Genomic DNA, 23,786 nt, shown 5'->3' with positions numbered 1-23,786 from the left:
ACCCCCGAAACAGTAATCGACCGTGTTGACATTCCTACTTTCTTTGGTTTAAAATTCAGCGATGACCGTGCTGCCCCCGTATCTACAAGGAAGAGTACCTCTTCCCTACAGGGTCCCACCTTCAGGTTTATCAAGGGTTCCTGGTGGGTCCCCGGGGGCAGGAACTCCTGATATCCCTATTCTTCATCAAAATTCATAAGCGGAATTGCCCTTTCTTCCCTTTGTAGACCAGGACAGTCCTGCTTAAAATGCCCTATCTTTCCACAATAATAACATCCTGCCTGTGGAGACCTCTAACTCTGCCCCTGTCACCCGAAACCTCTATCAAATACTCCCCCTTGTCCTCTCCCTCTCCCTCTCTGTCCTACATGCTGCCACCCACCGTTTCGGTTGCTCAATACTGGTTCCATTCTTTTCTTAACTACCTCGTCAACGGTAGCTACCATCATTTTTACCTTCTGTTTTTGTCTCTCGTCCTCTCTCTTTAACAAACACTTTCTGTGCCTCTCTTAACAATTCATCTACTGGTTTTTCACTCCACCCTTGTCTCTTCTGTATCTTTCTCTGAATGTCTGGCCATGCCTTTGTCTCAAAATGTACTTTCAAAATACCCTGTGCCACTGAGTCCTCAGTGTTCATTCCAGAGTATTTCCACATTGAGTCTCTTAATCTTTGCAAGAAAGCTGAGGGAGTCTCATCTTTCTCCTGTCTAACTTCAAAGGCTTTAGTCAAATACTGTGACTTCAGAACTGCCTCTCTTCTTCCTTTTAGAATCAGGTCTTTCAATTCCCTCATTTCTTCTCTATGCTTCCGGTTTTGGTTTTCCCACTGAGGATATCTGAGGGGAAACTTCACCTCTCCCTGTCCAGCATCCCCATCTCCAATTGGGTGTTCCCTGTCCCATATTTTAATGGCTGCTCCTCGTATAAATCCCCTTTCTTACCCAGTAAAGAGTATATTCAAAATAGAAATTAACTCAGCCCAGGTATACAAACTGGGCCCCAAATATTGATCAATTTGTTCAGACAACCCCACCGTATCCTCAACCAGGACCTTCATTTCCTTTTTAAATGTTCTGACCTCCCCACTGGTGAGGGTGGTCACTTACAAACCCAATCTCTTTGTCCCCTATTGGTACCTCCTGAAGGTACCTCCCTTTTTTTTATTTTTCGCTCTTAGGCTTTGAGTTAGATCCTCCGGAGGCGTCCTCTACATCTACTGTATCATTCCTTTCTTTTGCTGAGGATTGAGGGTCAGCAACAACAACATCCCCGTCCACCGCCCCTTCGTCCTCCTCTTGTGAGTCATCTGTTCCCTGTCCCTGTCTGTCTGTCTCTCCTCCTTCCTCATGTTCAACTAATCTGATTTTATGGTACTCGGGGGGCAAACAGCCAAGAGGATCCCAGGGAGTAGGAGGGGCAGAGGGTGAATCCTTTGTCTTTACTACCATCATTCCCAAACTGCCCTTCAAACAGAACGCATAGTCCGCCTCCCCTTGACTAAAAGGTTGTTTTTCATTCACATACATACCTAAATACTGACAGACCCAATCCTCGTCCGAACTATACTTTGGCCAGAAGACAGCCGGGCGAAGGATTGGGTCTTTGGTCCATACTAAACAACAATATTTAATCATTTCCTTTGTATCTTTTGCCCTTGTACAAGTATTGCTTGTCCCTTCCCCCAGCGGACTTCCTGGAGGAATGTTACAAGGGACTTTTTCTTCTTCCTTTACCCCGTGACAACTACTCTGCCTAACCCCATTTCCCGGGGCCCTCGCCAGTCCCTCACCGATTAAATACCCCTTTTCCCGGCCACCAAGGCAATACTTAAAAGTCAGGTTTCTTACCTTGGTCTGTGCACAGAGATGCCTGGCCCCTTTTCGCCGTATTTTCTATCGAGGTCCTCTCACTGTCTGATTCCGTTGTCTCCCTTGTGGGATCCTTACTAGTCGCCCAAGGGAGCGGACCAAACTGGGACACAACACCGCTCCTCAATGGGGAACGGGACGCGTCTTCCCAGTGTCCAAGGCCAGCCACTCCCCCCGGCGATGGAAGAACATCCCGGACGAGCCGCCAGTTTTGAGAAACAAAGCTCACACAGTTCAATAATTGCAGTCCGAGACAAGATCTGAATCAGTAGTGTCCTTTATTTTCCACTTGCAAGAGGGTGTGATGTCTAGAGAGATACACATCACAAATTCAATTAATACACAACATTTATATAGTTTCATTTGTTTTACATTGCTCCTCCCTTGTTTACATCTTCCACTTCCCTAAGACCGGTCCCCATTACTCCTGTTTATCTCTTGCCTTATCCAGCCTTGTCTGCGACAAAATGCTTATTTCTGGCCTCGAAAGGCCGTTTGACCTCATCCCACTGTAGGTCATTGTTAGGCATATTCTTTCTTCACCATTATCTACTCCCTCCATCTGTACCTTCCCCTGATCCTTATGACCCTTTTAATTGGGGTTTGTTCCTCTGTCTCTGTAAAAGTGGGAAACAGATGTTTATACCTACTGTTTGTACAGGCGTATCTAGCTTAACTTCCTCCCCTCACAGAATCTTATCTAATCGCCTGTAATATCTACCATTGTTTTGCAGTCACATTTCATTCTTGCATACAATTTTAGCTAATACAAAAACAATTATGTATTTCCTCCACATAGTTTCCATTCTTGTTGACTCAGCTCTTGGCTAAAACAATTACAGACTGGTGTGAGTTCATTTACCTTGTATAAGTAAATGGAATTGCAGAAGTAACACTAGTTTTCCCACATCCCACATATTCTTACTGCAAATCACCTTCCAGAATATTCTCTTGCACCTGCCAATGTCTTCAATATAATTCACAAAACACTGACAGCAAAGTAGATGACATGATGGGATAAAACAAACTGTTACACTCAGTACCTTCATGTTTCATTGTAATAATATCCAGTCAGAAACTTGCCCTGGGTCAGGGACAAAACCTCCTTGGGTCTGGAAGTGGGGACTGGGCAGAAAACAGGGGTTTTCGTCTGTCACTGAGTTAGTTTGGAAATCTGTGCTGCACATGGACATTTCTCCACATTATATACAGTTTCTATGTGTGGGTGTGTGTGTGTGATGGAGAGAGTTTAAACTGAGTTTAACTCTGCGTCTCGCTTAGGGATTCCCTGTCCTTCAGATATTTGACTCCAACACAGAGAGAGAGGGACCGAGAGAGAGAGAGTGAGACAGAAAGTGCGAGAGAGAGGGGTACGGAGAGACAGAGAGAGAGGGATAGAGAGAGAGAGGGACAGAGACACAGAGCAAGAGAGAGGGGGACAGAGAGGGAGAGAGAGAGAGGGACAGAGAGAGAGAGACATAGAGAGAGGGACAGAGAGACAGAGAGGTACGAGAGAGAGGGACAGAGAGACAAAATGAGAGAGAGTGGGACAGAGAGAGAGAGAGAGGGTCAGAGAGATAGAGTGAGAGCGACAGAGAGAGAGGGACAGAGACAGAGAGAGCGACAGAGAGAAATCGAGATAGTGACAGAGAGAGAGAGAGACAGAGAGACAAAGAGGGACACAGAGGGTGACAGAGGCAAAGAGGGACAGAGAGACAGGGACAGGGAGACAGAGAGAGAGAGAGGGAGAGAGAGAGGTAGAGAGACAGAGAGGGACAGAGAGAGTAGGGACAGATTGAGAGAGAGACAGACATAGAGAGAGAGAGGGGGACAGAGAGACACGGTGAGAGAGGGACAGAGAGAGAGGGAGACAGAGACCGAGGGACAGAGAGAGAGAGGGACAGAGAGACAGAGAGAGAGAGGGACAGAGAGACTGAGAAAGAGAGAGGGACAGAGAGACTGAGAGAGAGAGAGAGAGAAAGACAGAGAGACAGAGGGACAGAGAGAGAGAGGGACAGCGAGAGAGAGTACACAGCGAGAGGGAGGGAGAGGGACAGAAAGACAGAGAGGGAGAGAGGAACACAGAGAGAGAGAGAGAGAGGGAGACAGATAGAGAGAGAGACAAAGAGACAGAGAGAGAGGGACACAGAGGGAGTGAGGGAGAGGGACAGAGAAAGAGAGGGGGATAGAGAGACAGGGACAGAGAGAGTGGGACAGAGAGACAGAGAGAGGGACAGAGAGACAGAGAGAGAGGGACAGAGACAGAGAAAAGTACAGAGAGAGAGACGGTGACAGAGAGAAGCACAGAGAGAGAGACAGCGCTAGTAAGGGAGAGACAGAAAGAGAGGGACAGACAGACAGAGAGAGAGACATAGAGACAGAGGCAGGAACAGAGAGACTGAGGGACAGAGAGAGGGACACAGGGAGAGAGAGCGAGGGAGGGGCAGAGAGAGAGAGGGACGGAGAGACAGAGGGACACAGAGAGAGAAAGGGGGACAGAGAGACAGAGAGAGGGACAGAGAGACAGAGAGAGAGGGACAGAGAGACACACATATAGAGAGTGGGACAGACAGACAGAGAGAGGGACGGAAAGACAGGGAGAGAGAGGGACACAGGGAGAGAGAGCGAGGAAGGGACAGAGAGAGAGGGACAGAGAAACAGAGACAGAGACAGAGACAGAGGGACAAAGATACAGAGAGAGAGGGACAGAGAGCGAGAGAGAGGGACAGAGAGAGAGAAGGATAGAGAGACAGAGAGAGAGGGATGGATGGAGGGACAGAGAGAGAGGTACACAGAGAGGGAGAGAGAGAGATGGAGAGAGAGAACGGGACAGCGACAGAGAGAGAGACACACAGACAGAGAGACACAGAGAGAGAGGGACAGAGAGAGAGAGAGTCACAGAGAGAGAGAGAGGGACAGAGAAAGAGAGGGACAGAGAGAAAGGGTCACACAGAGATAGTGAAATGGAACAGGGAGACAGAGAGAGAGGGACAGAGAGAGAGAGAGAGAGAGAGAGCGAAAGAGGGTCACAGAGAGAGAGAGGGACAGAGAATGAGAGGGACAGAGACAGAAAGGTTCACAGAGAGAGATTGAAAGGGACAGAGAGAGAGGAACAGAGAGAGAGCGAGAGAGGGACAAGAGAGAGAGAGGGTCACAGTGAGAGAGAGGGACAGAGAGAGACACAGGGTCACAGGGACAGATAGGGACTGAGATCGAGGGACAGAGAGAGAGAGGGTCCCATAGAGAGAGGGACAGAGAGACAGTGAGGGAGACGTACACACAGAGAGAGAGAGAGAGAGAGAGAGAGAGAGACCGAGAGAGAGAGAGAGAGAGAGAGAGAGAGAGAGAGAGAGAGAGAGAGAGAGAGCGAGAGAGGGTCACAGAGAGAGAGAGAGACAGAAAAAGAGAGGGACAGAGAGAGAAAGGTTCACAGAGAGAGAGTGAAAGGAACAGAGAGAGGGACAGAGAGAGAGAGGGTCACAGTGAGAGAGAGGGACAGAGAGAGACACAGGGTCACAGGGACAGAGAGGGACTGAGATCGAGGGACAGAGAGAGAGGGTCCCATAGAGAGAGGGACAGAGAGACAGAGAGGGAGACGTACACACAGAGAGAGAGAGAGAGAGAGAGAGAGAGAGAGAGAGAGAGAGACCGAGAGAGAGAGAGAGAGAGAGATAGAGAGAGAGAGCGAGAGAGGGTCACAGAGAGAGAGAGAGACAGAAAAAGAGAGGGACAGAGAGAGAAAGGTTCACAGAGAGAGAGTGAAAGGAACAGAGAGAGGGACAGAGAGAGAGAGGGTCAGAGTGAGAGAGAGGGACAGAGAGAGACACAGGGTCACAGGGACAGAGAGGGACTGAGATCGAGGGACAGAGAGAGAGGGTCCCATAGAGAGAGGGACAGAGAGAGAGGGACAGAGAGACAGAGAGGGACACAGAGACGGAGATGTACACAGAGAGAGAGAGACAGAGAGAGAGAGACCGAGAGAGAGTGACAGAGAGAGAGGGACACTGAGAGGGAGAGAGGGACAGAGAGAGAGGAACACAGAGAGGGAGAGAGGGACAGAGAGCGAAATGGACAGAAACAGAGAGAAGGACAGAGAGAGCAAGACAGAGAGAGGGACAGAGAGAGATGGACAGAGAGCGAGGGACAAAGAGAGAGGGAGAAAGGGACAGAGTGACAAAGAGGGACAGGGAGAGAGAGAGGGACAGAGACAAAGAGGGACACAGAGAGGGAGAGAGGGACAGGAGAGAGAGGGACACAGAGAGTGGAGGACAGAAAGACTGAAAGAGAGAGAGAGGAGGACAGAGAGACAGAGTGATAGAGGGACAGAGAGACAGAGGGACAGACAGAGAGAGAGGGAGACAGAGAGAGAGGGACAGAGAGAGAGACTGCTGGAGGGACAGAGACACAGAGAGAGTTCGGGACAGAGAGACAGAGAGAGAGAGGGAAGAGAGACAGAGTGAGAGAGGGACAGAGAGACAGCGGGAGAGAAATGGAGAGAGTGAGGGAGACAGAGAGAGAGGAATAGAGAGAGAGCGGGACCGAGAGACTGAGAGAGAGGAACAGAGAGACAGAGTGATAGAGGGACAGAGAGTCAGAAGGACAGAGAGAGAGAGGGAGATAGAGAGAGAGAGAGAGGGAGACAGAGAGAGAGGGACAGAGGGACTGAGGGACAGATAGAGAGGGACAGAGGGACAGAGAAACAGAGGGGCACCGAGAGAGAGAGAGGGAGAGCCACAGAGAGAAAGAGGGACAGAGAGACAGAGAGGGAGAGAGGGACACAGAGAGAGAGAGACAGAGAGAGAGAGAGAGAGTGAGAGGGACTGAGAGAGAGAGGGACACAGAGAGGGAGAGAGGGACAGGTAGAGAGAGAGGGATATGGACAGAGAGAGGGACAGAGACGGAGAGAAAAACAGAGAGAGAGGGACATGGAGAGGGAGAGAGGGACAGAGAGTGAGAGGGACAAAAACAGAGACAGGGACAGAGAGAGAAAGAGAGAGAGAGGGACAGAGCCAAGGAGGGACATAGAGAGATAGGGACAGAGAGAGAGAGAGAGAGAGAGAGGGAGAGAGAAAGAGACCGAGGGACAGAGAGATCGAGCGATAGAGAGAGTGGGAAAGAGGGACAGAGAGACAGAGAGAGAGGGACAGAGAGAGAGGGACAGAGAGACTGAAAGAGAGGGACACAGAGGGAGAGAGAGTGAGGGACACCGAGAGAGAGACGGAGAGAGAGGAAGAGACGGTCACTGAGAGAGAGGGAGCGAAAGAGAGAGGGACAGATAGAGAGAGAGGGAAACAGAGATGGAGACGGACAGAGAGAGAGAGAGAGAGAAACAGAGAGAGAGAGAGGGACACAGAGAGGGAGAGAGGGACAGAGAGAGAGGGACAGAGAGAGACTGAGGGACAGAGAGACCGCGCAAAAGAGAGAGAGAGGGAGAGAGGGACAGAGAGACTGAGAGAGAGAGACAGAGAGAGAGTGATAGAGAGAGAGTGATAGAGGGACAGAGAGACAGAGGGACAGAGAGAAAGAAAGAGAGAGACAGAGAGAGAGAGTGATAGATGGACAGAAAGACAGAGGGACAGAGAGAAGAGAGTGGGAGACAGAGTAAGACAGACAGTGAGACCGAGGGACAGAGAGACCGAGGGACAGAGAGAGAGGGACAGAGAGACAGAGAGAGTGGGAGAGAGAAAGAGCGAGATGGACAGAGAGAGAGAGCGAGAGGGACAGAGAGGCAGAGGGACAGAGAGAGAGAGAGGGACAAAGAGAGAGAGAGCGACAGAGAGACAGAGAGAGAGGGACAGAGAGAGAGAGGGACACAGAGAGAGAGAGGGGACAGAGAGAAAGAGAGGGTCACTGAGAGAGAGGCACAGATAGAGAGAGGGACAGATGGAGAGAGAGGGAAACAGAGAGTGATACGGACAGAGAGAGAGAGACACACAAACAGAGAGACACAGAGGGTGAGAGAGACAGAGAGAGAGAGGGACACAGAGAGGGAGAGAGAGACAGACAGAGAGAGGGACAGAGAGAGAGGGACAGAGAGACAGAGAGAGATGGCACAGAGGGAGAGAGAGGGACACAAAGAACGGACAGAGGGACAGAGGGAGAGGGACACAGAGGGAGAGAGAGAAGGACACAGAGAGAGCGATAGAGGGACAGAGAGCGAGAGAGGGACAGAGAGAGAGAGAGGTACAGCGACAGAGAGAGGGACACAGAGAGAGTGGCACAGAGAGAAAGAAGGACAGAGAGAGAGGGACAGACAGAGAGAGAGAGTGGCACAGAGAAAGAGAGGCTCCCAGAGAGAGAGAGAGAGAGAGAGGGACAGAGAAAGTGAGGGACAGAGAGAGAGAGAGGGTCACTGACAGAGAGGGACAGATAGAGAGAGAGGGAAACAGAGAGGGAGAAGAACAGAAAGAGACACAGAGAGAGAGAGACACAGATAGAGAGAGAGAGAGAAAGAGAGCGGGACACAGAGAGGGAGAGAGACAGAGAGAGAGGTACAGAGATAGAGTGGGATACAGAGAGGGAGAAAGGGACAGAGAGTGAGAGGGACACAGAGAAAGAGGGACAGAGGGAGAGAGGATCACAGAGAGTGGGTGACAGAGAGACAGAGCGACAGAGAGACAGAAGGAGAGAGAGAGGGACAAAGAGAGGGGGACAGAGAGAGGGGGACAGAGAGAAACAGGGACAGAGAGAGAGGCACACAATGAGAGAGAGGGGGACGCAGAGAGAGAGAGGGGACACAGAGAGAGAGCGAGAGAGGGAGACAGAGTGAGAGGGAGACAGAGAGACAGAGGGACAGAAAGAGAGAGAGAGGTAGACAGAGAGAGAGGGACAGAGAGAGAGAGGGACGGAGAGACTGAGAGAGAGAGAGGGACAGAGACACAGAGAGAGATAGGGACAGAGACAGAGGGACATAGAGAGAGAGAGAGCGAGTGAGAGGGAGAGGGATAGAGAGAGAGTGGGACACAGAGAGGGAGAGAGGGACAGGGAGTGAGAGAGGGATAGGAACACAGGGAGGAACAGAGACAGAGAGAAAAACAGAGAGAGAAGGACACGGAGAGGGAGAGAGGGACAGAGAGTGAGAAGGACAGTAACAGAGATAGGGACAGAGAGAGAGAGAGAGAGAGACAGAGAGACAGAGAGACTAAAAGGGACAGAGAGCGAGAGGGACAGAGACAAGGAGGGATAGAGAGAGAGAGAGAGAGAGAGAGAGAGAGAGAGAGAGAGAGAGAGAGAGAGACAGACAGACAGACAGAGACAGAGACAGAGAGAGACCGAGGGACAGACAGACCGAGCTATAGAGAGGGAGGGAAAGAGGGACAGAGAGACTGAGAGAGAGAGAGCGAGAGAGACAGAGAGAGAGACAGAGAGAGTGATAGAGGGACAGAGAGACCGAGGGACAGAAAGAGAGGGACGGAGAGACAGAGAGAGAGGGACAGAGAGAGAGCGAGAGGGAGACAGATAGAGAGAGAGACACTAGGAAACAGTGAGAGAGAGGGACACACACACAGAGGGGAGAGGGACAGAGAGAGAGAGGGACAGAGAGACCGGGACACAGAGAGAGCGAGAGAGGGACAGAGTGCGAGAGAGGGACAGAGAGAGAGAGGGACAGAGAGACAGAGAGAGAGGGACAGAGAAAGAGAAGTACAGAGAGAGAGAGGGGGACAGAGAGAAGGACCCACAGAGAGAGACAGCGAGAGTGAGGGAGAGACAGAGAGAGAGGGACAGACAGACAGAGAGAGGGACAGACAGACAGAGAGAGGAACAGAGAGACTGAGGGACAGAGAGAGGGGCACAGGGAGAGAGAGCGAGGGAGGGACAGAGAGAGAGAGGGACAGAGAGACAGAGGGACAGAGAGACAGAGAGAGGGACAGAGAGACAGAGAGAGAGGGACAGAGAGACACACATATAGAGAGTGGGACTGATAGAAAGAGGGACAGAAAGACAGGGAGAGAGAGGGACACAGGGAGAGAGGGAAATTGAGGGACAGAGAGAGTGAGGGACAGAGAGAGGGACACAGGGAGACAGAGCGAGGAAGGGACAGAGAGAGAGGGAGAGAGAGATACAGGGGCAGAGAGAGAGAGGGACAGAGAGAGACAGAGAGAGGGACAGAGAGACAGAGATAGAGACAGAGACAGAGTGACAAAGAGACAGAGAGAGGGACAGAGAGAGAGAGAGGGGGACAGAGAGAGAGAAGGATAGAGAGACAGAGAGAGAGAGGGATGGAGGGACAAAGAGAGGTACAAAGAGAGAGAGACTGTGATGGAGAGAGAGAACGGGACAGCGACAGAGAGAGACACACAGACAGAGAGACACAGAGAGAGAGAGGGACAGAGAGAGAGTCACAGAGAGAGAGAGGGACAGAGAGAGAAAGGGTCACATAGAGGTAATGAAAGGGACAGAGAGAGAGCGAGAGAGTGACAGAGAGAGAGAGAGAGGGTCACAGTGAGAGAGAGGGACAGAGAGAGAGAGGGTCACAGTGAGAGAGAGGTACAGAGAGAGACACAGGGTCACAGGGACAGAGAGGACAGAGATCGAGGGACAGAGAGAGAGAGGGTCACTGAGGGAGAGAGGGACAGAGAGGGAGAGGGTCACTGACAGAGAGGGACAGAGGCAGAGAGGGTCACAGAGAGAGAGAGGGACAGAGAGACAGAGGGTTAGAAAGAGAGAGAGAGAGGAAGACAGAGTGAGAGGGACAGAGAGAGAGGGACAGAGAGACTGGGAGAGAGATAGGGACAGAGAGACAGAGTGATTGAGGGACAGCGGCAAAGAGGGACAAAGAGAGAAAGAGTGGGAGACAGAGACAGAGGGACAGAGAGAGAGAGGGAGAGAGAGACTGAGAGAGAGAGTGATAGAAACACGAAATGACATAGGGAAAGAGACAAAGAGAGATGGAGAGAGAAAGAGCGAGTGGGTCAGAGAGAGAAGGAGAGGGACAGAGAGGCAGAGGGACAGAGAGAGGGACAAAGAGGGAGAGGGACAGAGAGACAGAGAGAGCGGACAGAAAGACAGAGTGATTGAGGGACAGAGACACAGAGGGACACAGAGAGAGAGGGGACCGAGAGAAAGAGAGGGTCACTGAGAGAGTGGGACATTTAGAGAGAGGGACAGATAGAGAGAGAGGGAAACAGAGAGGGTGACGCACAGAGAGAGAGAGACACAGAGAGAGAGACATAGAGAGACGGAGAGAGAAAGAGCGAGACGGACAGAGAGAGCGAGAGGGACAGAGAGGCCGAGGGACAGAGAGAGAGAGACAAAGAGAGAGAGGGACAGAGAGACATAGAGAGAGGGACAGTGAGAGGGGGCAGAGAGAAAGAGAGGGTCACTGAGAGAGAGATAGAGAGAGGGACAGATAGAGAGAGAGAGGGAAACAGAGAGAGAGACACAGAGAGAGAGACACAGAGAGTGAGAGAAACAGAGAGAGGGAGGGACACAGAGAGAACGATGGAGGGACGGAGAGTGAGAGAGGGACAGAGAGAGAGAGAGAGAGGTACAGTGACAGAGAGAGAGACACAGAGAGAGAGGGACACAGAGAGAGAAGGACAGAGAGAGAGAGGGTCACTGACATAGAGGGACAGATAGAGGTAGAGGGTCACTGACAGAGAGGGACAGATAGAGAGAGAGGGAAACAGAGAGGGAGACGGACAGAAAGAGACACACAGAGAGAGACACAGAGAGAGAGAGGGAGAGAGGTACAGAGAGAGAGGGACAGAGACAATGAGGGATAGAGAGAGTGAGGGGCAGAGAGACAGAGAGAGAGGGACAGAGAGAGAGGGACAGAGAGAGAGAGAGACATAGACAGAGAGGGAGAGAGAGAGGGACACAGAGAGAGCGATAGAGGGACAGAGAGCGAGAGAGGGACACAGAGAGAGAGGGACAGAGATAGTGAGGGACAGAGAGAGAGAGAGAGGGTCACAGAGAGAGAGAGGGACAGAGAGCGAGAGGGTCACTGACAGAGAGGGACAGATAGAGAGAGAGGGAAACAGAGAGGGAGACGGACAGAAAGAGACACACAGAGACACACACACACACACACACACACACACACACACAGACACAGAGAGGGAGAGAGGGAACAGAGAGAGAGGGGGACAGAGACAATGAGAGATAGAAAGTGTGAGGGACAGTGAGACACAGAGAGAGAGAGGGACAGAGAGAGAGGGACTGAGACAGAAAGGGAAACAGAGAGGGAGAAAGGGACAGAGAGTGAGAGGGACACAGAGAAAGAGGGACAGAGGGAGAGAGGGACACAGAGAGTGGGGGCAAGAGAGAGAGATAGCGACAGAGAGACGGAGACAGAGAGAGAGGGACACAGAGAGGGGGACAGAGAGAGGGGGACAAGGAAAGAAAGAGGGACAGAGAGAGAGAGAGGGACACATAGCGAGGGGACACAGAGAGAGAGAGAGAGGGACAGAGAGACACACAGAGAGAGAGGGACACAGAGAGGGAGAGAGGGTCAGAGAGAGGGACAGAGAGACAGAGAGAGAGGGACACAGAGGGAGAGAGAGAGGGACACAGAGCGAGCGACAGAGGGACAGAGAGCGAGAGGGGGACAGAGAGAGAGAGGGACACAGAGAGAGAGGGACAGAGAAAGTGAGGGAAAGAGAGAGAGAGGGTCACAGAGAGAGAGAGAGGGACAGAGAGAGAGGGTCACTGACAGAGAGGGACATATAGAGAGAGAGGGAAACAGAGAGGGAGACGGACAGAAAGAGAGAGAGAGACACACACACACACACACACACACACGCAGACACAGAGAGGGAGAGAGGGAACAGAGAGAGAGGGGGACAGAGACAATGAGGGATAGAGAGTGTGAGGGACAGTGAGACACAGAGAGAGAGAGAGGGACTGAGACATAAAGGGAAACAGAGAGGGAGAAAGGGACAGAGAGTGAGAGGGACACAGAGAAAGAGGGACAGAGGGAGAGAGGGACACAGAGAGTGGGGGAAGAGAGAGAGATAGCGACAGGGAGACGGAGACAGAGAGAGAGGGACACAGAGAGGGGGACAGAGAGAGGGGGACAGGGAGAGAAAGGGGGACAGAGAGAGAGAGAGGGACACAATGAGAGAGAGTGGGGGACACAGAGAGAGAGGGGACACAGAGAGAGAGAGAGAGGGACAGAGACAATGAGGGATAGAGAGTGTGAGGGACAGTGAGACACAGAGAGAGAGAGAGGGACTGAGACAGAAAGGGAAACAGAGAGGGAGAAAGGGACAGAGAGTGAGAGGGACACAGAGAAGGAGGGACAGAGGGAGAGAGGGACACAGGGAGTGGGGGAAAGAGAGAGAGATAGCGACAGAGAGACGGAGACAGAGAGAGAGGGACACAGAGAGGGGGACAGAGAGAGGGGGACAGGGAGAGAAAGGGGGACAGAGAGAGAGAGAGGGACACAATGAGAGAGAGTGGGGGACACAGAGAGAGAGGGGACCCAGAGAGAGAGAGAGAGAGAGGGACAGAGAGACACAGAGAGAGAGAGGGACAGAGAGACAGAGAACTAGAAAGAGAGAGAGAGAGGGAGACAGAATGAGAGGGACAGAGAGAGAGAGGGACAGAGAGACTGAGAGAGAGATAGGGATAGAGAGACCGAGTGATTTAGGGACAGCGACACAGCGGGACAAAGAGAGAAAGAGTGGGATACAGAGAGAGAGGGACAGAGAGAGAGAGAGGGAGAGAGAGACTGAGAGATAGACACGGACAGAGAGAGAGAGTGATAGAAACACAAAATGACATAGGGACAGAGACAGAGAGAGATGGAGAGAGAAAGAGCGAGTGGGTCAGAGAGAGAGCGAGAGGGACAGAGAGGCAGAGGGACAGAGAGAGAGAGGGACAAAGAGAGAGAGGGACAGAGAGACAGAGTGATTGAGGGACAGAGACACAGAGGGACACAGAGAGAGAGGGGACCGAGAGAAAGAGAGGGTTACTGAGAGAGAGGGAGAGATAGAGAGAGGGACAGATAGAGAGAGAGGGAAACAGAGAGGGAGACGGACAGAGAGAGAGACAGAGAGAGAGAGAGTGAGAGAGACAGAGAGAGGGAGGGACACAGAGAGGGAGAGAGGGACAGAGAGAGTGGGACAGAGAGAGAGGGGGACAGAGAGACAGAGAAAGATGGACACAAAGAGAGCGAGAGAGGGACAGAGAGCGAGAGAGAGAGAGAGATCGAGAGAGAGGGACACAGAGAGGGAGAGAGGGACAAAGAGAGAGGGACAGAGAGACACAGAGAGAGGGACACAGAGGGAGAGAGACAGGGACACAGAGAGAGCGATAGAGGGACGGAGAGCGAGAGCGGGACACAGAGTGAGAGAGAGGCACAGCGACAGAGAGAGGGACACACAGAGAGAGGGACACAGAGTGAGAAGGACAGAGAGAGAGAGGGTCACTGACAGAGAGGGACAGATAGAGAGAGAGGGAAACAGAGAGGGAGACGGACAGAAGGAGACACAGAGAGAGACACACAGAGAGCGAGAGAGAAAGAGAGGTGGACACATGGAGGGAGAGAGGTACAGAGAGAGAGGGACAGAGACAATGAGGGATAGAGAGAGTGAGGGGCAGAGAGACAGAGAGAGAGGGACAGAGAGAGAGAGGGGCATGAGACACAGAGGGATAAAGAGAGGGAGAAAGGGACAGAGAGTGAGAGGGACACACAGAGAGAGTAAAAGAGAGAGAGGGACAGAGAGACACAGAGAGAGGGACAGAGAGAGAGTGAGGGGACAGAGAGAAAGAGAAGGTCACTGAGAGAGAGGGACAGATAGAGAGAAGGACAGATAGAGAGAGGGGGAAACAGAGAGGGAGAGAGGGACAGAGAGAGAGGGACAGAGAGACAGTGAGAAATGGACACAGAGGGAGAGAGCGGGACACAAAGAGAGCGAGAGAGGGACAGAGAGCGAGAGAGAGAGAGACAGAGAGAGAGAGACAGAGAGAGAGGGACACAGAGAGGGAGAGAGGGACAGAGAGAGGGACAGAGAGACTGAGAGAGAGGGACACAGAGGGAGAGAGAGAGGGACACAGAGAGAGCGATAGAGGGACAGAGAGCGAGAGAGGGACACAGAGAGAGAGAGGTACAGCGACAGAGAGAGGGACACAGAGAGCGAGGGACAGAGAGAGAGAGAGAGAGAGAGAGAGGGGGGGACACAGAGAAAGAGAGAGGCTCCCAGAGAGAGAGAGAGAGAGAGACAGAGAAAGTGAGGGACAGAGAGAGAGGGTCACAGAGAGAGAGAGGGACAGAGAGAGAGAGAGAGGGAAACAGAGAGGGAGACGGACAGAAAGAGACACACAGCGAGACACACAGAGAGAGAGAGAGAGAGACAGAGAGGGAGAGAGGGAAGAGAGAGAAAGGTGAACAGTGACAGTGAGGGATAGAGAGTGTGAGGGACAGAGAGACACACAGAGTGAGAGACACAGAGAGAGAGAGGGACAGAGAGAGAGGGACTGAGACAGAGAGGGAAACATAGATTGAGATAGGGACAGAGAGTGAGAGGGACACAGAGAAAGAGGGACAGAGGGAGAGACGGACACAGAGAGTGGGGGAAAGAGGGAGATAGCGACAGAGAGAGAGGGGGACAGAGAGAGGGGGACAGAGATAGAAAGAGGGACAGAGCGAGAGAGAGGGACACAATGAGAGAGAGAGAGGGACACACAGAGAGAGGGGACACAGAGAAAGAGCGACGGAGATTCAGAGAGAGATGGAAAGGGAGAGAGGGAGAGAGAGTGAGAGAGAGAGGGACATAGAACGAGAGAGAGGGAGAGAGAGACACAGAGAGAGAGAGGGGACAGAGAGACAGAGGGTTAGAAAGAGAGAGAAAGAGAGAGGGAGACAGAGTGATATGGACAGAGAGAGAGAGGGACAGAGAGACTGAGAGAGAGATAGGGACAAAGAGACAGAGTGATTGAGGGACAGCGACACAGAGGGACAAAGAGAGAAAGAGTGGGAGACAGAGAGAGAGGAACAGAGAGAGAGAGAGGGAGAGGGAGACTGAGAGAGAGAGGGAGAGAGAGGCAGAGTGATAGAAACACAAAATGACTTAGGGACAGAGACAGAGAGAGATGGAGAGAGAAAGAGCGAGTGGGTTAGAGAGAGAGCGAGAGGGACAGAGAGGCAGAGGAACAGAGAGAGGGACAAAGAGAGAGAGGGACAGAGAGACAGAGAGAGAAACAGAGAGAAAGGAACACAGAGAGGGAGAAGGGCAGAGAGAGAGACAGCGAGAGAGAGACAGGGAGAGAGAGACAGGGAGAGAGTGGGACACAGAGAGAGTGAGGGACACAAAGAGACACAGAGAGAGTGAGGGACACAAAGAGACACAGAGAGAGAGAGGGACACAGAGAGAGAGCGACGGAGAGTCAGAGAGAGAGGGAAAGGGAGAGAGGGAGAGAGAGAGTGAGAGAGAGAGGGACAAAGAACGAGAGAGAGGGACAGAGAGACACACAGAGAGAGAGGGACAGAGAGACAGGGTTAGAAAGAGAGAGAAAGAGAGAGAAAGAGAGAGGGAGACATAGTGAGAGGGACAGAGAGAGAGAGGGACAGAGAGACTGAGAGAGAGATAGGGACAAAGAGACAGAGTGATTGAGGGACAGCGACACAGAGGGACAAAGAGAGAAAGAGTGGGAGACAGAGAGAGAGGAACAGAGAGAGAGAGAGGGAGAGGGAGACTGGGAGAGACAGAAGGACAGAGAGGCAGAGTGATAGAAACACAAAATGACATAGGGACAGAGACAGAGAGAGATGGTGAGAGAAAGAGCGAGTGGGTCAGAGAGAGAGCGAGAGGGACAGAGAGGCAGAGGGACAGAGAGAGGAACAAAGAGAGAGAGGGACAGAGAGACAGAGAGAGAAACCGAGAGAAAGGAACACAGAGAGGGAGAAGGGCAGAGAGAGAGACAGCGAGAGAGAGAGACAGGGAGAGAGACAGGGAGAGAGTGGGACACAGAGAGAGTGAGGGACACAAAGAGACACAGAGAGAGAGAGGGACACAGAGAGAGTGTGGGACACACAGAGAGAGGGACAGAGAGAGAGTGAGGGACACAGAGAGAGAGAGAGACAGACAGACAGACAGAGAAGCGGGAGACAAAGACTCAGAGAAAGAGACATAGAGAGTGGGACACACAGGGACAGAGAGAAAGAGACAGAGAGAAAGAGAGTGACAGAGAAAGACACAACGCAGAGACAGTCAGACAGGGACAGAGACAGAGGTTAATTCTGGTAATCACACATACAGCAGGAACATCCCGAGAAAACCTCAGCAAATATCCCCCTCTCCATTCCCAGCCGTGTGTGTATGCCTCAGGAAGCCTACCTACAGTCAGGCTCTGAGACGCTAGTGTGGGAGTAATCTTTTATATTTGCACTGACACAACTACCAAGGCTTCAATAAAAAAAGCGACTTGTAGAAACTGGGAAAGATGACACTTTATTGGCCCAGAATGAACATCTCAGTGGGCAGCAAGATCCCACAAGGCTCCTGTCCTGGGAATTAACATGTCAATCAGACAGAGCCCTCTCCAGGGAGCAAACTGACAGACGATGCAACGTGTCAGAGAGGGCAGGGCTGGGCTCCACTAACCCCTCACCCAGAATAAATGTGCGCAAGGAATTGGTCAGATTCATTCTCATACCCTGTTCTCTCTCTGTATGGAGAGTGAGCAGCCCTCCCTGTCTGGTTGTGACAGTGTGTGTGAGTGTGTGTGTGTGTGTTTAATAATGTTTCCAGCCTCTGGTTAATTACTTTCTTGTGATTTGTTTGTATTTTGATGTTGCTGTGAGGTTATGAAATGCATTAGGGATGGGGGAAGGGGGTGGTGGGATTGTACTTAAACTGGGATCTTGCTGTGTAATTTTGCATCACACTTGTCTCTTTTATCATGAGGAACTTTTGTTGGGAAAGCAGGAAAGTGAACATCCAAAATGCCTGGGGGCCAGGAAAGCCTTGGACAAGAACAACCTCCAGAGGGCAGGGAGCACAGGCCTGAGGCCTGTTGGCCAGGCTGCAGCACCGGGGTCCCAGGTGAGTGGGGGTCTGTTTCTTCCCCCGAGGTTTCATCACCTCTGTTGGTGGGGTGTGGGGTGGGAGCCTGGTTTGTCGGGGCCTCTGGTTAACTGGGTCCTGTTAGATCACAGCCTTGTCGGTTTTAAAATGGGTTTGAAGCCTGGGGTTAAAGTAACCGGGTCATTGGTAACACTAACAGGTGAAACACCCAGGATCTGGGAGACGGGACTCCCTCAGGAGGGAACTGTAACCCAAAATGTCTGACCCTCCGGAAAGAATTGTCACACTATCAGAGGAAAGTGGGTCATAGAGAGGGCAGGAAGATCGAATTTGACATGGAGAGAAAGAGTGAGAGAAAGAAATGGAAAATGGTGAGACCAAGAGAAACAGGAGAGAGAGAGAGAGGCAGTGTGAGATTGTGAAATAGCTGCAATATTTGATTCTGGGGTGACAGGAAATAATTAAACTGGAAATAAAAATGATCAGATTATTGAGCTCCTGCATCACTGTCACTTGGGGAATCTTGCTGTGCGTCAATTGCCCTAATGCCATTGTTGCAGGCAGTGAGTGGTTTAACCAGCTAACCCGTCATTTCAAAAACTTTTCAACATGAAAACTCAACTCATTACCCGACATGTTTGTGTTTGGATGTTGCTGAGAAACTGTCTGTGTCACTGAGAGGGCAAAAGCTGGGATCTTGCTGTGCTATCTCCCTGTGAAAGATTTTCCTGCTCAGCCATCCCACTAATGTTGTCTCTTTCCTCCCAAAGGGATCTTCCCGACCACTTGAGGATTTGAAAAGAGTGTGTTTGGGAGCAGGAAACCTTCAAACAAGAGCTTCATCCAGAGGGGGAACACAGTCCTGAGGCCTGAGGCCTGTTTGACAGGCTGCAGCCTGTTGGGCCCAGGTGAGTTTTGTCTGTGTATTTCCCAGAGGTTTAATCTTCTCTCTCAGTGGGGGTGTTTGGCTTTTAACGGGACTTCTGGTAAACCGTGTTCTGTCGGATTGCGGCCTTGTCATTTTTGAACAGGTTTGAAGCCTGCGGCTAAGGTAACTGGGACCTTGGGATTTGACACAAATACGTCAACCCTTAACCAGCATCACCCACGATGTGTGTGGGGTTAGATTGCTGTTTGTGGGATCTTGCTGTGCGTGCGTGTTTATTAATGTTTCTAACCTCTGGTCAACTGCTCTGCGGTGATGTCTGTGTATTTCAATGTCGCTGTGATGGTCAGCAATTCATTAATTCTGCAATATTGATTTGTTTTTATTTCTCTATGTTTCCCCACCCCCTGCACCCCCTAACCCTGGGGTGAGGAGGAGATTGGATCCAGGAGCTGAAACTCGGGACGATGCAGAGACAAAGAGAATTAAATCATTTCTGCCGCGAGGCATCATCAGAAACACAGAGAGAGAATAATCAGAGAATGTCCTGTCTCCTTATCGTTCATTTACACACACATTCACACACTGGGAAAAGAATGGTGGGGTACAGGCTGTCTCTGGGATTTTTACCACAACGTGGCGTGTTCTGGTCTGGACTGGGGGAGACAAAGGGAGGGAAAAGATGAAGGGGGAGCTGCTGCACAGTCTGATCACATAGATGTCACTGCCTCCCTCTCTCACTCCAGCTCCAGGGGCAGAGAGAGAGGTGGAGGGAGAATGGGGGTGTGAAGGTTTCGGGAGAGATAGTGTGAGAGAGTTAGACAGAGAGAGAGAGAGACGAAGTAGTGAAAGAGAGCGCTGACTGTCCCAGTGGAAGGTTCATTAGTTTAAAATTGATTTGAGGCCTTGGGATTGTGACACAAACTGGTTACACCCCCAGGGTCTGGGAGGAAGGACTCCCGGAGGAGGGAATGAATACCTTATCATGAGAAACTCTCTCCAAAGCCCCATTCTAATATCAGAGTCATGTGCATAGGTCAGGGGGATAAAATGTGAGAAATCTGACAGACAGAGAGAAAGACATTCGAGGAGGAGACAGCGAGAGGGGGGAACACAGAGGATGAGATTTCAGAGATAAAGAGAGAGAGTGGAGGAACAGAGACATCTCGGAGATGGAGAGAGTAAGAGGGGAAACAGCGAGAGGGAGGGAAGAGAGATCAGAGATGGAGACAGCGAGAGGGGGGAACTGAGAGAGAGAGAGAGAACAGAGAGAGATCTCAGATGGAGAGAGCACAAGGCGGGAATCAGAGAGTGCGGGGCACAGAGAAGGAAGGGGGAAATGTTTGAAATTTTTCCAACAGGAGGATTGTTCCCTCTTCTCCAGGAGACAGAATCAAACCCTTAACCAGCACCAGGGACACACACGATCTGTTTGTGGTTACACTGCTGCTTGTGGGTTCTTGCTGTGTGTGGTTCAAGCAAGCATCTGGTTAAAAGCTCAATGGTGATCTTTTTATTTCAATGATAGAGATACCAGTGTTGTCCTGGGACTACACAAGGTTATAGTGTAACAGGATTCTCTGAAAACGAGTCTTTCCAGTGAAACCTGTCGGGACTATAACCTGAGGTTTATCCTTATATATCGATATATATAGACTCAGAGGGAGGGAGAGGAGGATGGGCTTATGTGTTTTTTAGGGGGGGGGGGGTTGTGAGGGTCCTGTTGTATTTGGATGGAGAAAGAACTCTGCATTAAAAGAGATCCTCTTTTTAATCTGTTATTTATTTCCAATGCTGTCGCGGGGGGGATGTCGGGGGCGGGAAGTCGAGGGAGGGAATGTCGACGGGAGAGTTTCGAGGGGGGACAGAGAGAAAAAAGGGACAGAGAGAGAGAAAAGGGACAGAGAGAGAAAGAGAAAAGGGACAGCGAGAGAGAGATAGAAAAGGAACAGAGAGAGAGAAAGAGAAAAGGGAGCGAGAGTTAGAAGAAAGGGTCAGAGAGAGAGAGAAAAGGGACAGAGAGTGAAAGGGACAGAGAGAGAGAGATCTCTCTCTCTCTCGACCTTCATCTCTCTCTCTCTTTCGCTCTCTATCTCGCCCCCTTGCCCCCTCTCTCTCGCCCCCCTCCCTTTCTCGACCATTTCTCTCTCTCCACTCTCTCTCTCGACCCCTGCTCTCTCTCCCTCTTTCCACACTCTATCATTCCACTCTTTGAACCTCTCTCTCTTGCTCCCATCTCTCACCCTGTGTCTCTCTCTCTCACCCCCTCAATCTCCCTGTCTCTGCCCTCTATCTAGCTCCTCCCTTTTTTCTGTCACCCCCTTTGTCTCTCTCCTGAGCCCCTCTCTCGGGCTTTCGCCCTCTCTCTCTCTCGCTCTCTCTCGCTCTCTCGCTCGCACTCTCCCTCTCGCTCCCTCTCTGTCTCGCTTCCTCTCCGTCTTGGTCCTTCCCTCAGTCTTGCTCCCTCCCTCTGTCTCGCTCCCTCCCTCCCGCAGTTTTGCTCCCCCTTCCCTCTGTCTCTCTCTCGCCCCTCATCTCCTCCTGTCTCTCTGTCTCTCCACCTTCTCTCACTCTCGATTCCCCTCCATCTGTGTGTGTGTCTCTCTCCCCACCTCCCTCCGTTTCTCTTTGACTGAATCTCTCTCCACCCTTCATCCCTCCCTCTCTGTCTGAGACACTTTGTCTCCCTGGTTCTTCACTTTCCCCCTGAGGTAGTGAGAGAGAGAGTGTGTGCAGAGAGAGAGGGGGAGAGAAATGAGGAGAAAGGGTAGGGGAGAGGAAATGGGGAGGCCAGGTTGGAGTCGGGAGGTCAGAGGGAGTTAAACCCAGCTCCTGAGCTCAGGGCGCGGTGCCCTCCCCTTCCCTGAGGACCAGAACTTGGGGTTGAGTCTGTCTCTCTCCAGCTCAGCTTCTCCAACACAAAGACACACAACAACATCGGTCACTCTGCTGCTCGGCATGCTTTAATCAACATTTTTATTGGTTACAAATGGAAGTGATGGATACAGTCAGTGGGATGGTGCCTTTTCTCACTGGCCCATGAGTTGTGAGAAACATTGAAAGGTTTCCCTGTAACCCCCTATGCGATAAGGATGGACAAACCAGCGCTACCCTCAGTCTGTTACCCACAGCGGCAGGCTGCTCCATCGCTGAAACACTGAACTGAAATGTGAAAATCCCGGATGGATTGATTAATGAGGGAATTTGATGGATGGATGGATTTGGGTGAAGGGATATTTCAGCACATTCTTCAGCTGCTGCCTGAACTTAGTCTGGGTCACGGCATAAATCGCGGTGTTTGTGCAGCAACTGAGGAGCTGCAGCATGAAGCCCAAATCCTGCACAAAGTCATCGAGATACACAGACGTCTCATCAAAATACCACATCCGTCTCCATATAGAATACAGTATTAACATTGACCATAACAGGATGAAATTGGCAGAGATCACAAACAGTAAAATGATGGATCTTTTTCGGTTTCTCATTTCAGTGTCAGACTGAGCGTCCCCATTGGTGTGAGCGCGGAGTCTCCTGCGGGCTCTGCTGGTCACTAAAATGTGTCTGACGGTGAGAACATTGAGCAGCAGAATCAGGAGAAATGGGACACACGGGGTTAGAATGTGGTGGAGGAACTCGATTGTGCTCCAGACACTGGAGGATAGAACAGCGAATGTTACATCACAAAACCAGGGGTGGTTCCCCAGCAAATACCGAGCCTCGAGCATAAAATACCAGGAAATGTTCTTTAAACAGCTCAGCACAGTCACTGCTCCCAGAACCACAGCCGCCGTTTTCTCACTGCAATATTTACTTTTCAGCTTCTGGTAACAAATGGCCACAAACCGATCAAAGGTGAAAGTGACGGTGAACCAGACAGAGCAGTCAGTGGCTGCATAAAGCAGGACGGCGTGGATATTACACACCGGGACGAAGTCCCTCAGGAAAGAAAACTGTTCCTCATAAACAATGGGAATGTGTCTCAGGATCAGGTCGAGGATAATGACCAGGAGATCCGCCGCTGACATGGCCCCCAGGTAACGTCTGACACATGGAGACAATCCACAATCTTTATAAAGCAGGACATAGATGGTCACTACGTTAACTGTGAGGAAGGAAAACAAACCCATTATCCATCAGCCTGGAGGCAAAGGGGCCCGTTTGATTGGGGACCCAGTGAGATTTTCAAATGTGTCCCTGTATTCAGGGATTTATTAAAATAATTGGAGCTGGAATAACAAATGGGAAGGTCGGAATTACTGACAAAAATGTGACATAAATCACAAGAAACCCTCCCTCCCCAAACACACAGAGACACATCCATAAGGACAGATGGTTTCTAGAACATTCCCACACACTCGATCACTCGAGAGCAGACACAGGTCACTCCTTCCCAGTTCCTAATACGGAGGGTGGGGACGTTACTGTCCTGAAGGATTCTCTCCCAGTTTTCTGAAGACAAACGGAGTTTGGGAATTCCTGTATTTTGGTCTAAATTGTGGTCGATCCTGTGTCGTGGAGAAATATAAAGGCAGGGAAAACGTATTCACCCCTTTAACTGCCTGAGGGGCCTTCGGAACAGTGTCTCCTTCTTCCTGGAACGGGATCTCTTCCCTCGGGATCTTATCGTTTGTTCAATTCACTGACATCCGGCCGTTCACAAACAAAGTCAGGGACAGAACATTCCTGGGAATGTCAGTTATAGAATGTCAGGGACAGAACGTTCCGGGGAATGTCAGTTATAGAATGTCGGGGACAGAACGTTCCGAGGAATGTCAGTTATAGAATGTCAGGGACGGAACGTTCCGGGGAATGTCAGTTATAGAATGTCGGGGACAGAACGTTCCGGGGAATGTCAGTTATAGAATGTCAGGGACAGAACGTTCCAGGGAATGTCAGTTATAGAATGTCACGGACAGAATGTTCCGGGGAACCCCTTGACCTGTCCATGACCTTTCCCCCCTACCCACCCCACCAACACGATGTACTGTGCTTGGGGTGACATTAACATTAATGGGGTGAGAGACGGAGGGTCCAATCACAGGAATGGGAACTAAAGGCA

The sequence above is a fragment of the Chiloscyllium punctatum genome, chromosome 30, assembly GCF_047496795.1.
Source record: "Chiloscyllium punctatum isolate Juve2018m chromosome 30, sChiPun1.3, whole genome shotgun sequence".
NCBI lineage: Eukaryota > Metazoa > Chordata > Chondrichthyes > Orectolobiformes > Hemiscylliidae > Chiloscyllium > Chiloscyllium punctatum.
This window is presented reverse-complemented; position numbering follows the sequence as displayed.